General features: G+C 41.1%; 1 long non-coding RNA gene across 1 annotated transcript; it reads left to right on the top strand.

Annotated features, from left to right (window-relative positions):
- Positions 1 to 1954: 1954 nt before the first annotated feature.
- On the top strand, positions 1955 to 9730 carry LOC135284371 (uncharacterized). The gene is made up of 2 exons (XR_010349777.1): positions 1955 to 2177; positions 7919 to 9730. It is a non-coding gene; the product is annotated as an uncharacterized LOC135284371 (long non-coding RNA).
- The last annotated feature ends 2685 nt before the right edge of the window (positions 9731 to 12415 follow it).

The following is a 12415-nucleotide window of genomic DNA, read 5'->3' as shown; positions in this document are numbered from 1 at the left end:
GAGCCCTTCCTGTGTGTGGGATGAAGCAGGGGATACCACCCAAAGTTTTTAATAGAAAATTATGGTAACAGGTGATAAAAAATGGAAAAGCAGGCAAGGGAATTAACAGCAGCATGCTAATAATGTCATTGGCTTATATACTTTCCAAGTTCCAGATGTAATGGGTGAAGCAGATACATCCCCAAGCATGCCCTCTGCTTCTCACTTCCCACCTAATCAGGGGCATTGCCTCCTCTGACATAGGGGCTGAATAGCTCTTGGAGCATCTCCTTCTGTTATTCTAGTCAAAGCAATTTTGCAGAGTAAATGCCTGTTATTTAAAACCTACTGTAAATAGGCTGTCTTTATTTTCATAAAATGGAAAAGAGCATGAAAAAAGAGCCACTTATTTAAGAGAAAGAGTTACTTTTTGATGATGAGGTAGTTGTGAGTATCTGGAGCTTGTAAACCTTTTCATTATACACCTAGAGAGCATGGGTTTATGACCTAAGAGAAGACAGACAGGTAGGGATATAACATTTATGTCCTGCAGGAGGGTAACCAGGTAAGACAGAAAACATTTAAGTAGTGGCACTAAAATGATTAAGGCTTTATTGTAATTCTCTAGCTGGAAAGCAGTAAATGATTACAAAGTATTATTATCTCATCCTAAGAGCTCACTCAACATATAAGGAAAAATAAATAGTTCACTTTGTAATTTAATTCAGTCATTTGCCTGTTTACATTGAAACTGGCTGCTTTAACTCCCCAAATGTTTAATATCAAGTAGGTTCAAAGAAAAGTATAACTCCTCAGCAATGAATTTCCTGACTTTGCTCTTTCTGTTTAGAAAAGATGATAAAATGGATTGCAATGTTTTACAGAATTTCAGTATTTATTACATATCAAAGCTATTGGCCTAGCATTTTAGAAAGATTTACAGAGTTTTGTCTTCAGATGTCACATAACAACTTTAAGACTAATCTCAACCAAAGATGCTAAATTGCCAAAGTAGTTTCACAACTGTCTGGAGTCTTAAACCTTTCACACCGGAATTTTGCTCTGCAGGATCCAAGAAGTATGTGAAAAAAGAAAAAAAGGAAATAAGTCAGCCAGCTAAATCATTTGTACAGTGATTAAGTGAAAAGTCTGCAGTGACCCTTAAGCTGATGAAATGAAACCCTGCAGGAAGCAGAAAAGCAATAAACAAAATGGCAGAGGTTGTTGAAGACTATGGACAAGGTGGTGTTACCAAACACCAAGCCCTGGGGCAGACTCTGCCCTGCAGGAGAGACCCTGTTCCCCTTATCCTCCTCTAATGCTGAAACACTATACTCTACTAGGGTTTCCCAAACATTTACAAAGAACATTTCCCTTTTGGTTCATCTTCTAGTAAGTGCATCTTTCCCAAATCCACTGCTGCTCCATTCTTTCAGGATGAAAGAGCAAGAGTGGGGGTTAAATGATTGTCCTCTCCTCCCTGTTCCTGCCAGGACTAAGTGCTGATAGCAATTAAAGTTGTGTAATTAGCAATTCCCTTGCTATGGCAAGCACTGACAGTCAGTACTTACAGCTGATTCTCACTTTGCCCCTCTCTGGAGGAGCTGAGCTGCTGCTGATTTCTGCTGTCTAAAATTTCACGACCCTTTTGAATGCTCTTGTGCCTTCAAAGGGTTCATGACCCTCACTGAGAAGCATTGGGCCATTTCTATAAAACATTTCTATTTTTTCATGGGTAAATATTCCTGTGTTCCCAAGTGCACGAACAGCTTGCAATGGGCCCCTGCAACTGTCAGACACTGGGGACAGTCTTGCATGACCCTGGCGCCCCGGAGAACATCCTGTGCTATCTCTGTAGCTGCTCATCGCTGGTGCTGTGCAACATCCTGCCTGTCCAAAGGGCAGAGGCAGCCCCAGGCTGAAAGGGGAATGGAGGAGAGTCATGTGCTGTGGCCACAGAGCAAGACAGGCAAGTGCACAGAAAACATCATCTCATGTCAGCTGCAAAGCTACAGCCAGGCCCCTGGGCCCTACTGACACCTGCACACAGTGGGCCTTGGTGGTTCCAGGAGCAACAGCAGGAGTTTTAATTGTGATGTTTAATATCTCTGTCAATGATCTGGATCAGCGGATTGAGAGTACCCTCACTAAAGCTGTAGATGACACCAAGTTGGTTGGGAGTGTTGATCTGCTGGAAGGTAGGAGGGCTCTAAAGAGGAATCTGGACAGTCTGGAGTGATGGCCCAAGGCCCGTGGTGTGAGGTTCAACAAGGCCAAGTGCTGGGTCCTGAACTTGGGTCACAACAACCCCAGGCAGTCCTACAGGCTGGGCAACAGTGGCTGGAAAGCTGCCCTTGGGAAAGGACCTGGGGATGCTGGTCAGCAGGGACTGAACATGAGCCAGTGTGTGCCCAGGTGGCCAAGAAGGCCAATGGCATCCTGGCCTGGATCAGATGCAGTGTGGCCAGCAGGACCAGCACAGGGATTGTCCCCCTGTACTTGGCACCTTGAGTGCTGGGTCCAGTTCTGGGCCCTCACTGCAAAAAAGACCCTGAGGTGGTGATTCAGGGAAGAGCAACAGAGCTGGTGGAGGGTCTGGAGCACAAGTCTGTTGAGGAGCAGCTGAGGGAGCTGGGTGTGTTTAGTCTGGGGAAAAGGAGGTTCAGGGGAGATTTTATCACTCTGCAATTCCCTCAAAGGAGGCTGTAAGCCTGGTGGGGATTGATTCTCCTCTGAGGTAAAAAACAATGGAACAAGAAGAAACAGCCTCAAGTTGCACCAAATTCTGAATATCTGTCCAAAAGCCATGCATATGACCTCTTCCTACTTACAGACCCCCAAATTTCTTTATTTATGGAGTAATAGTGAGAAAGCAGGCCAGAGTCTCCTCCAGAGAGCAATTCAGCACAGAAAAGGAGCGGTAGCAGGAGCAAGCATTCATATGAAAGTCTCTGGTTAATTCATAGATTCCAGCATAACTGGGGAACCCCTGTACTGCAGTATCAGGCTTTGCAATCAGTTTTACACCACTCCAGCACAGAACAGAGTAAAGCCCTTAGAGTATATTCACACAAGGCAGGCAGGCAGGGTTAGGCAGCCTTGGATTTGGTCCCAGCTTGACCTCCCTGCTTGATTTTAAGCAGCCTGTGAACAAACATTTACTACAGTAGCAGCTAACAAGTGAGTCTCTGTAAGGTGTAAAGCTGGGATGCAAATTACAAACATATGTAAATTGAAATAGTTTAGGTTAATTTCTTGGTACTGAATTCAGTGACTAAGTGCTTATTTCAGAATGTTCATTCCATGCCTTGAGCTACTGCTTTGTCCATCTCTTCAGTGGCAGAAAGCAATTTAGCATAATCCTTCTACTGTAATGTCCAGTTTTTCCATAAAGATTACAGATGAAACCAAAAGACCTCATTCTAAAGAAGGCTTATTTCTTTGCAAAGCTGGCCACTGTGTGTTTAACAGCACCAGAATGGTCCATTGGAGAACAGAGGGAAATCTCACATTTGGGAAGATGCAATGAAGGAGTCCCAGACAACCAAAACAATCCTTGTTTGCCAAACAATGTGTGTGGGGCTTAAAAAATGATGAATTCGAAACACATTTCCCTGCTTCACAACAACTGGAAAATACCTTTCAATCAAATGAATAATAAAACTCATTGAAACCAGTGAGGCTGATTATCATCTAGCTTTAATCACTGTAATGCTACTTGCATGAATGTGACTGCACCCAGCAGCTGATATCATCTGAGGATCTGGTCCAGGGATCTGTGTAAGGGAGACTGCAAGATAAGGATGGGAGACCTTTAAGATTTTGGCACAGAGGCCTGGCTGTTAATCTCAGTCAGTTCCCTTACCTCCTCTACTAGAATACTACGGATTTACTTTTTTTCTCACAGTGTTTCTGCTTCTATCTTTGACTTTCTTTGGCTTTCAGCTGAAATACGGATGTTAAAAGAAGCACACAAATTATTTTTAAATGTGATTCAGAAATGTTGCTGCATTGTGGGGGATGAAAATTCAAGGTTTTTTTTAAAATTTCATTCCAACTATTCAAACAAAAACTATGAGATACTATGTTTCTTTGGAAAAAATAAAAAGTTAAAGTCTGTTTATCTAGAAGGATATTCAACATTATAGACTCGGCCTTATGAGATGTGGTCCATGCAAGTGGGACATTCAGCCTTTTATTGAACTACTCTTGTTAATTATATAAAAGAAGTTTTAATCAAAGATTTCTGGTTTTTGCAAAAGGATTTAAATTATTGGAAAGTCAGTCTGTAAGTTAGTGGACAAGAGGTTGATGTTTGCAGTCAAAATTTTAATAAAGCATTTTAAAAGTACTTGCAAGCAATCAAAATAACTTCAAAACCCAAAAAATTTAATACCATTTTTTTGGAAGAGTTCAGTCTTTTTCACTCTCCTTTCCATTGTGGATGATGAAATTATTTAAACAGCTTTCTATCCCCATTCCCAAAATCTGCAGCTTCCCAGCATGAAGATGGAAGAGGTGGATTTACTGTAATGGGGTGACTTTTTTCCCTGGAAAAGCTGAGCTAATTCAGAACCAGTTTCTCTGGCCCTTTGAGCTCATGCAAGTAGGAAAGGCTGTAATTTAAGTGTAGGGGAAATGGCTCTTTGAAGCATAAGATATATGTACTGCAGACAGGCCACCCAAATCTCCCGGGAGTTCACCACCTCTGTGGTTCCCAGAGTACTAGCAAAGAGTTTTTCAGCATTTTTTTTAATTATTGCTGCTACCATGTTTGTGCACTGTCTCTGGAAAGGATGTTATGTTATTTAGGCCGTTTTAAAAAAGATTTTATTGATTTGGTCCTCTCCAGCTGGCTCCAACATTCCATTAGGACTCAATAGAATATGTTTGCATCCGGCTGTAAGATCCGTCAAGACTTTAAGAATTTAAGTGTTGGGATCAAGTCAAGCTGGTGTGGGGTGAGCTTGGAAAAATGGCTGTTATATTCTGCCTGTGCTTTAACTTAGATTCCTAAAAATACAACTTCTGTGTTCACAGCACATTTACCCTAACAAAAGTGTTTCAGGATAGTGACTTACAAGCACAGTAGGATACAGCCCATCCTGCAGAGCAGCTTTCACTCCCAGCTGTGGTAGCTTCCCCCCTCTCCCACTGCCACAGCAGCCTGCAAGCCTGAACTCCATCAAGCTGCTCCTCAATGATGTGAGCACGGTGTGCTGGCCCAGCCCACTTGAAATTCTGTTTGACTTTCTAATTCAGTGAACTACAGGCATCTATTTCTACCTGTGATTTGCCTGCTCTTGCCACAGAAGATGGCAACAGACAAGAGAGAGGCACTCAGGGAGGCTGCTGGAGACTAAACCACCTCTACTACTGGTGTTTCATCTGCTGTGCCTGCATGTCAACACCTGAAACCTGATCTGGGCTCAGCCAGCTCGAGGTGGTGCAGCCCAGCCTAAATTTCCAGCTCTGCCTAGCTACTCCTAATGAATCCTGATGGGCAGATTTCAGGGTTTTGCAAGAGCAAGGTCCTGCAGCTGAGCCAACAGCACAGCCAGTGTGTCACCACAGCTGGGCACATTGGCATAATTGTCCCTTGAGCATATATTAGAGCTCCAGCTCCGGGGTGGGTGAAAGGAAACACCCTTCCTGTCCTTCTGCCTGGTGACCGTGGGCAGAACAACAGAGAAGGTGGCTGCAATGGCAAAATACCTCCTAGCACCCCACTGAATTTACAAAGCACTTGTAATCAATCTTCAGGTACTCCCCTAAACTAGGCAAAACCTGAGCTGTGCATTTTTATGTCCAGCTCTCAGCTGGATCCCCCATGACCTACCACTGTCAGACAATGTTATTACCATTGCTGTTGCTTGATAATTGCATTGACCTTTGTTTTTCAAAGACTGGGCACTCGAAAGATTTACTGGCACCATTTTGAAGTCATGTACAGGAGGACCAGGAAAATGGAGCAGCAAAACACCTCTTGCCTTAACTTTTTAGGACAGTTGCAGTCCTGAGACTAAATTTTCTCCTCTTATTTCCTTTCTGATTATGTATTGAATATATGCAAAAAGAAAGAAAGAAAGAAAGAAAGAAAGAAAGAAAGAAAGAAAGAAAGAAAGAAAGAAAGAAAGAAAGAAAGAGAAAAGGACACTGTCTTTCAGTTCAAAACAAGCAACTACTTTAATGACAGTGCTTATAAAAATAATATTATGTTAAATTATTTAGTATGTTTTATTTAATAAAAAGGAAAAGGGAAGATGAAATAGGGCATTGAGGAAATTCCTCTGTTTATTTTTGTCTCTGTGGTGGTTCATTTTACCCACCAGTGTTTTTTTCTTCACTGCAAATCCCCCTTCCCTCTTGATTAAAAACAGACTCTCTAATAAAAGTGGTTTAAGATCATACTGATAACTTCAATTCAAGAACATGAATAAAGAGCACCCTTGGAGGAAAGACCCCATCTGCTCATATATGATATTAGGAAGGGAGTGCATAATGCAGAGTAGTGATTGCTACCATGTGTAAGATTATTCAGGTCTTCCACGTGTGGCTTCTAACCTATATGGCCACTTAAAAAAAAGAGGGATTCAAGTATCCTATAAAACAGGTCCTATGTTTTACATTTGACCTTTTCCTGAATATCAACCTTATTAAAAACGAATAAAAAACCGTCCTGAATGGAAGCTGTAGTTTGATCTGGAGCTTATGGAGGCTGACAGCAACCCTGCTATTGCTTTGAGCAGGGCAGGAGCCGGCCTCTGCTTCATTCAAAAAGAAACCCATATCAAGCTGCCTTGTGATGATCACTCCACAACTGGTTTTTATTTCATTTTATTCGAATAACCTTACAGAAATACATTTTTCACCAGACTGAAAGCTTGTCTTCCCTGAATCCATGGGAAGGATTAAATAGCATTACATCAGACATTTCAAACAGTAAATTCTGAACTTGGAAGAAGCACTTCAAAGCAGGGTTATGTGAAGCCTCAAGTGCCCAGGCAGAACAGCAAAGGTGAAACAATCATAATCTCCACGGTAGAAAGCAGTGACTGAGTGTAAGCCACGGATCCCATTACTTTAACTTAAATTATGTATTATTGCAAGGTTTGAAATCCGTGTTTGATATGCTGTGCTAGTTGCTGTAATAATATATAATACAGGGCCTGGACTCCAAGACAAAATTTTATCAAAATAAAAGCGGGTTATGAGAAGAGATTGGAAAGGCTTTTGCACACCATTGTTTGCAATTTTTAATAAAAATACTGCAATTTGAAGATGAAGGTGAAGGTACCTTTTTTTTTTAGTCAAAATGGTTAAATAAAAATAAAAAAACAACCAAAATAGAAGCAAATAAACATATAAGAGAAACCTTTTTCTTGTAAAGCTTGCTCATCTGAATTTACAATGATAAATTAAGTTGGAATTACTCTTCTATCTATGCAAAGCCAGAGATAAGGGCTTGCACTGCCTTAATTATACTGGTATAAGCTGGCTAAGAGCCCCTGCCTATTCACAGAAAACAGGTGCCACTTTACCAGCAATGGAGATGCCTCTTTTGTTTCCCAAACAAGACATCAGTGAGCTGGTAGCAGTGGCCACATTTCACTGCTTGCCAAGTCATTACCAGGAGGCAGAAATATAAGCACTCAAGGAAAAGCTTGCTTTGGAGGTGGTTTGAAGTGAGAGGATGAGGCAGTTCATCAGGTTTTAACAAAGATTGTTTCAGCAAAATGTCTTGTCAGGAAAAAAAAATATGGGTTTTTTTGGTTAATTTTTAAAATTTTTCTTGTGAGTTTTTGTTTTTTTTTGTTGGGGTTTAGGGATTTCTGGGGGTTGTTTGGTTTTCATTGGTTTTGTTTGCTTTTTTACATTAAACACAAATATTTAATTTAATATTTATCTTACTAACAACTTACTTGTTAATTTCTGCCAGCTTTGCCAGTTCTTTGCTCATCACGCTCATCACTCTTCCTGGGCTGAGTTTCATAGAATCCAAGTTTGGAAGGACATAATCTTTCTGAAGAACAGGAGCCACTCCGTGATCAAGGAGCCCTCTTTTTGTCAAGCGGCAAAAGCAGAGCCAAGATATGCTGAAAAAGCTGATATCAACAGGACATTTTGACATTAAACTGAAAAGACTCAATGAAAGTTTCTGCCTTGGACCTCAGCTTGTGCCAATCACAGAAAGTCCAGATATAGAGTCTTTTCTAGATGTTCTGCATCCACAGAAAATAGTTATGACAACTTCTCCTAAAAATACTTTTCTTTATATGTCTGGAAGTACATGTATAATATTTTATGTTTTTCCCATTGCTATATGTTTAATAACAATCCTGGTTTATGTTCTTTTCTAAACTTGGACCAGAAATGCTACATTGTTTGTCCACAGTCATACCAGAATGTCTGAAAATGACATTTGGATTCTCTCCAAGTTATTGGGATGAATATACTGCTCTGCTACAAAAAAAAAAAAAAAAAAAAAAAAAAAAAAAAAAAAAAAAAAAAAAAAAAAAATCTTCCTTGGCTATAAAGTTCCCATACTTACCTCTCCTACCCTATACTCTATAGCTGTGTTTCTGCAGCCCTGTGACCCTTGTCTCATAAGCACCTCTGAAAAGGTGTTACAGGCAGGATATTGAGGGCAGTGAGGAATTAAAGCACTTGCCACAGATGTGTGTGTGCATGGGAGCTGTTCTGCTAATGGTGGGAGGCATGAGAACTTCATGTCCAGTGCAGCCACAGGCAGCAGCTTTGTCTCGGCAGCTGCTGGGTTGATGTTGCAGCCACTGTGAAAATGTGGTCAGACCACATACTTAATTGAGTTCAGATGTATGAGGAGCAGATAATCTTACTTGGACTGACACCCTTACACTTCTCACACCTTATAACTCCTACTTGCCTTCCATCACAGGACATCCACCATAATCCCAATCTCCTCCCATACCCAGTACTTCAATCTTATATTCCCTTCTCTTGCAATACCCTTTTCCTCTTTCAGGCTTCTGTCTCCTGCAAAACCTACCTCTCAAATCCAATATCCCCTGAATTTTATGTTGGCCACTCCCACCTCCAGCCTCAAGCCCATGTTCCTCTCAGTTGCTTTTTGTCACCTCTTGAGATATCTCACAGGCATCCAGCCCAACAGCTTCACCTGGAGCCATCCAGCACCAAAAGCCTGGATGTGAGAGGCAGCAACACTGGCAGACCTGCCCCTACAGGGACCCTCAGAACAAGTCAGAGCAAGGGAATGAGCTTTAACTGGCTCCTGGTGACAGCCAACTATATTGTGTGCTGGATGAAGCCTAGTGACTAAGTGCAAAGCAGATTTATTGTGGACAATGCTGCCTCCTTGGGCTTGGGCAATTAAATATTGTGTATCTCACACCTCTGTTTATGAAACAACTTGAGGAATTTACTCAGCACAAAAATGAAGCAATCAGAAGGGCTATGGAAATGCTAAGTTATTGTTACAACCACTGAGTAGGTGGACTAGAGTTATGTGCTTAAGGCTGTGTATTCACTGATTGATAACTTAGAAACAGGCAGCCTTTTTATTTTCAATTAAATATACATCTGCGCCTTATCTGGCTTCTTTCTCAATTAACCTTACTCCTAGCTGTATTGTAAATGCCTTTGAAACAGAAGATGGAGAACACAGGTGGTTTCTAGGATGGGAGGATGAATAAAAGAGACAGATCATGTGAATTATCTCAGCTGAAGCAATAAAATGTGAGTGACCTGGGAATGTCCTGTGTGTCTGGTTTTTGACCATAAAGTCTGCCCAGAAAGGATGCCATTTATCTGCATCCTGAAGCAGGCTTAGCAGTCTTTTTGCAGGCCTGAAACTGCATCTATCTATCATTGCTACTGTAATCTTGAAAGCAGAAGGCTTAATGGCAAAAGCATCTTAAAGCTACAAACATGGTAGGAAATAAAACACCACACTTGTACAGAGGGGTAATTCCCAATCAGTAGCTGGGCTGGTTGTTGCAAAACCATTTCAGCTGTATTTCCACATTAAATATTCAACAGTCCTGCAACTCTTCGGCTCACAGTAAGGTCACTTGGGCTGTCTGCAGTTCCCATACATGTAGGTCTGGGCTAGGAGCCCAACTTATAATTGCTTGAGTACCAAGAGCTCAGCAAAAGCACTGAAGGAAAGGGCCTCTGTCTCTGTCAGCTGTGATTCTCAGTGGCATCTTTAAAATTCACTTGTGAATAACTGATTAGATGGATTAACTCTGGCTCTTCGCTCCATATACCCGAAGGCAAATTTATTCCTTTGTAGGCAATAATGTCTTCTAAAGTAAATAAACAAAAGTACAGATGGTGGTTTACATGTTCAATTAATATTTTGTTGTTAATTATTTGCAACAAACTCTCAGAACTATTTCTTATGATAATAGATAAAGACTTACCATGGATCAAGAGCTGGTGTTTGCTGTGGGACCAGCATTTACCAAGGAGAGTGTAACAAGTCCGAAAAACAGTCACAAAATAGTCACAATATACGAGATAGATTTATAAAAGCTAAAGAGATGAAACTGAGAAGAGTGGATGGGGAAGGAAAATGTAGCCAGTCAAAAATTAATTAAAATCTGTAGGGAAATGGCCGTAGAGGTTATAAAGAAATTTAAAGCAAGTGAAATGGAAATTATAATTAAGATACTTGTAAAGAGACTCCTAAAAAGCTATTATAGAGAAATCTATGCTTGGTAGGATTAGTATGTTTAGCATGTTGGTAATAAAACAAATCCCTAAGACAACATAAGCCTATTACCACACAAAGCTGGTACCTTTATCAATACTGCTGCAGACAAGCTGTGCTCAGTAAATATCTCTGCTGTACCTAGAAAGCACAAGATGAGGAAAAAGATGACAGATTTTCCAGGCCATTAGTAGCTGAAGACACATTAGGCAGCATTTTCTAGAGATAAATATTTTAAAGCAGAAGCTCAAATAAGAATCACCCCAGGGTTCCAAGAGAACTGACTAAAGTGGTCTCTGCATGCAAATGTTCATTTATAACACATTTTGGAATACCAGGGAAATACCAGGGAAGACAGCTAATATTGTGTCTGCATGGAAAAAAGGGAGGGGTGAGACAAGAATAGGATGGTGAGCCCGACATCAACACCAGGCAAAAATATTTATTGCTGTCTCTCCTCCTTTTTCACTCCTGACCTTGTTTCTTTTTGAAAACCAGCCCAGTGACCTTGAAGCAACCTTTTAGTTGCTTGGTTTTCCTATGCACTAGGAGTTGAGACTGATTCCCACTGAGGTCTCTGCAAGCCTGACTGGAATTCCAGTACCCTCCCTGCTGAATACAACCACACATGGTCCCAAAAAGGCTTGGGAAGCAGCTGGCCTGCTATGTGACAACAGCACAGGAGCTGGGAATCAGCCCAAGAGTCAGTACCAGCTGATGGATTTAAATAAGGACTCATCTCTGAGGAATCAGACGGGCAGAGGAGCATTGTGGAGGAGGGGCAGTTCTGAGTGACACAGGCTGCAGGGACTCTTCCCTGGTTTCTCTCCTGAGAGCTGAAGTGGGAATGTCTGACCCATAGAAAATGGTGGGTTCTGTTGTGCCTTTTTCTTTCTTGTTCATTTGTAGGATAGAAGTTAGGGCCAGGCTTCTCTGGTTTTAACAGTCTGTAGCCAGAAACACGAACGTCCAATAGCCCCTAAACCTTGTGTTTTCTGCTATTATTCTATCCCTAATTTTTCTGCCTTTCTTTCTTACTCTTTTTTATTTCTAATATATGTTTTTTCAGATATTCCTGATAATTCTCTCAGCCAGACACTTTGCCAAAATCACCACTTGCAAAGTGCAGTGTTATAGGGATGATAGGAACAGAAGAGGTCTAGCACTGGTAATGGAGAGCATACCGCAGAGTCTCTGAAACTTGCTGAAGGAATTAAATATATCATGTCTCTATCACAGAGGAAAGACTTGTGGAAAGATTCACTGACCTCTCCTTCCATGTATCCCAGGTACTTGGGCTTTGGTACTGTTTGTTGCACAGGCCAGCCTGAGAGATGTGTTTGATGGTACAAATGTCTTGGGTGTGCCATTTCTGGTTTTCACCCAAAAGTAAAGAAGACCTGCAGGGAATTGAAGGGGCTGAGAACAAACACAAAATGTAGTATAACATCTGGAATTCACAGTTTCTCTTCCTTTACTAATCTTATTTTACAAGCATTTTGCAACAGACATGAGAACTGAGGGGCAAAAAACATGAGAGCACTGTTCCACAACAAGTTAATTGGAAGAATCAAACAAATCAAACCAGAGGCTATCCTCAACAAAGAGTACTTCAGTAAAAGGAAGAAGGTATAAATACTGGAGACAAGAAAGGATAACACCACATTGATACAACACCATCTTATTTTCCTAGGCACAAAATTAGGATTACTTATGATTCCT

The sequence above is a fragment of the Passer domesticus genome, chromosome 1 (assembly GCF_036417665.1).
Source record: "Passer domesticus isolate bPasDom1 chromosome 1, bPasDom1.hap1, whole genome shotgun sequence".
NCBI classification, from domain to species: domain Eukaryota; kingdom Metazoa; phylum Chordata; class Aves; order Passeriformes; family Passeridae; genus Passer; species Passer domesticus.
This window is presented reverse-complemented; position numbering and strand designations above follow the sequence as displayed.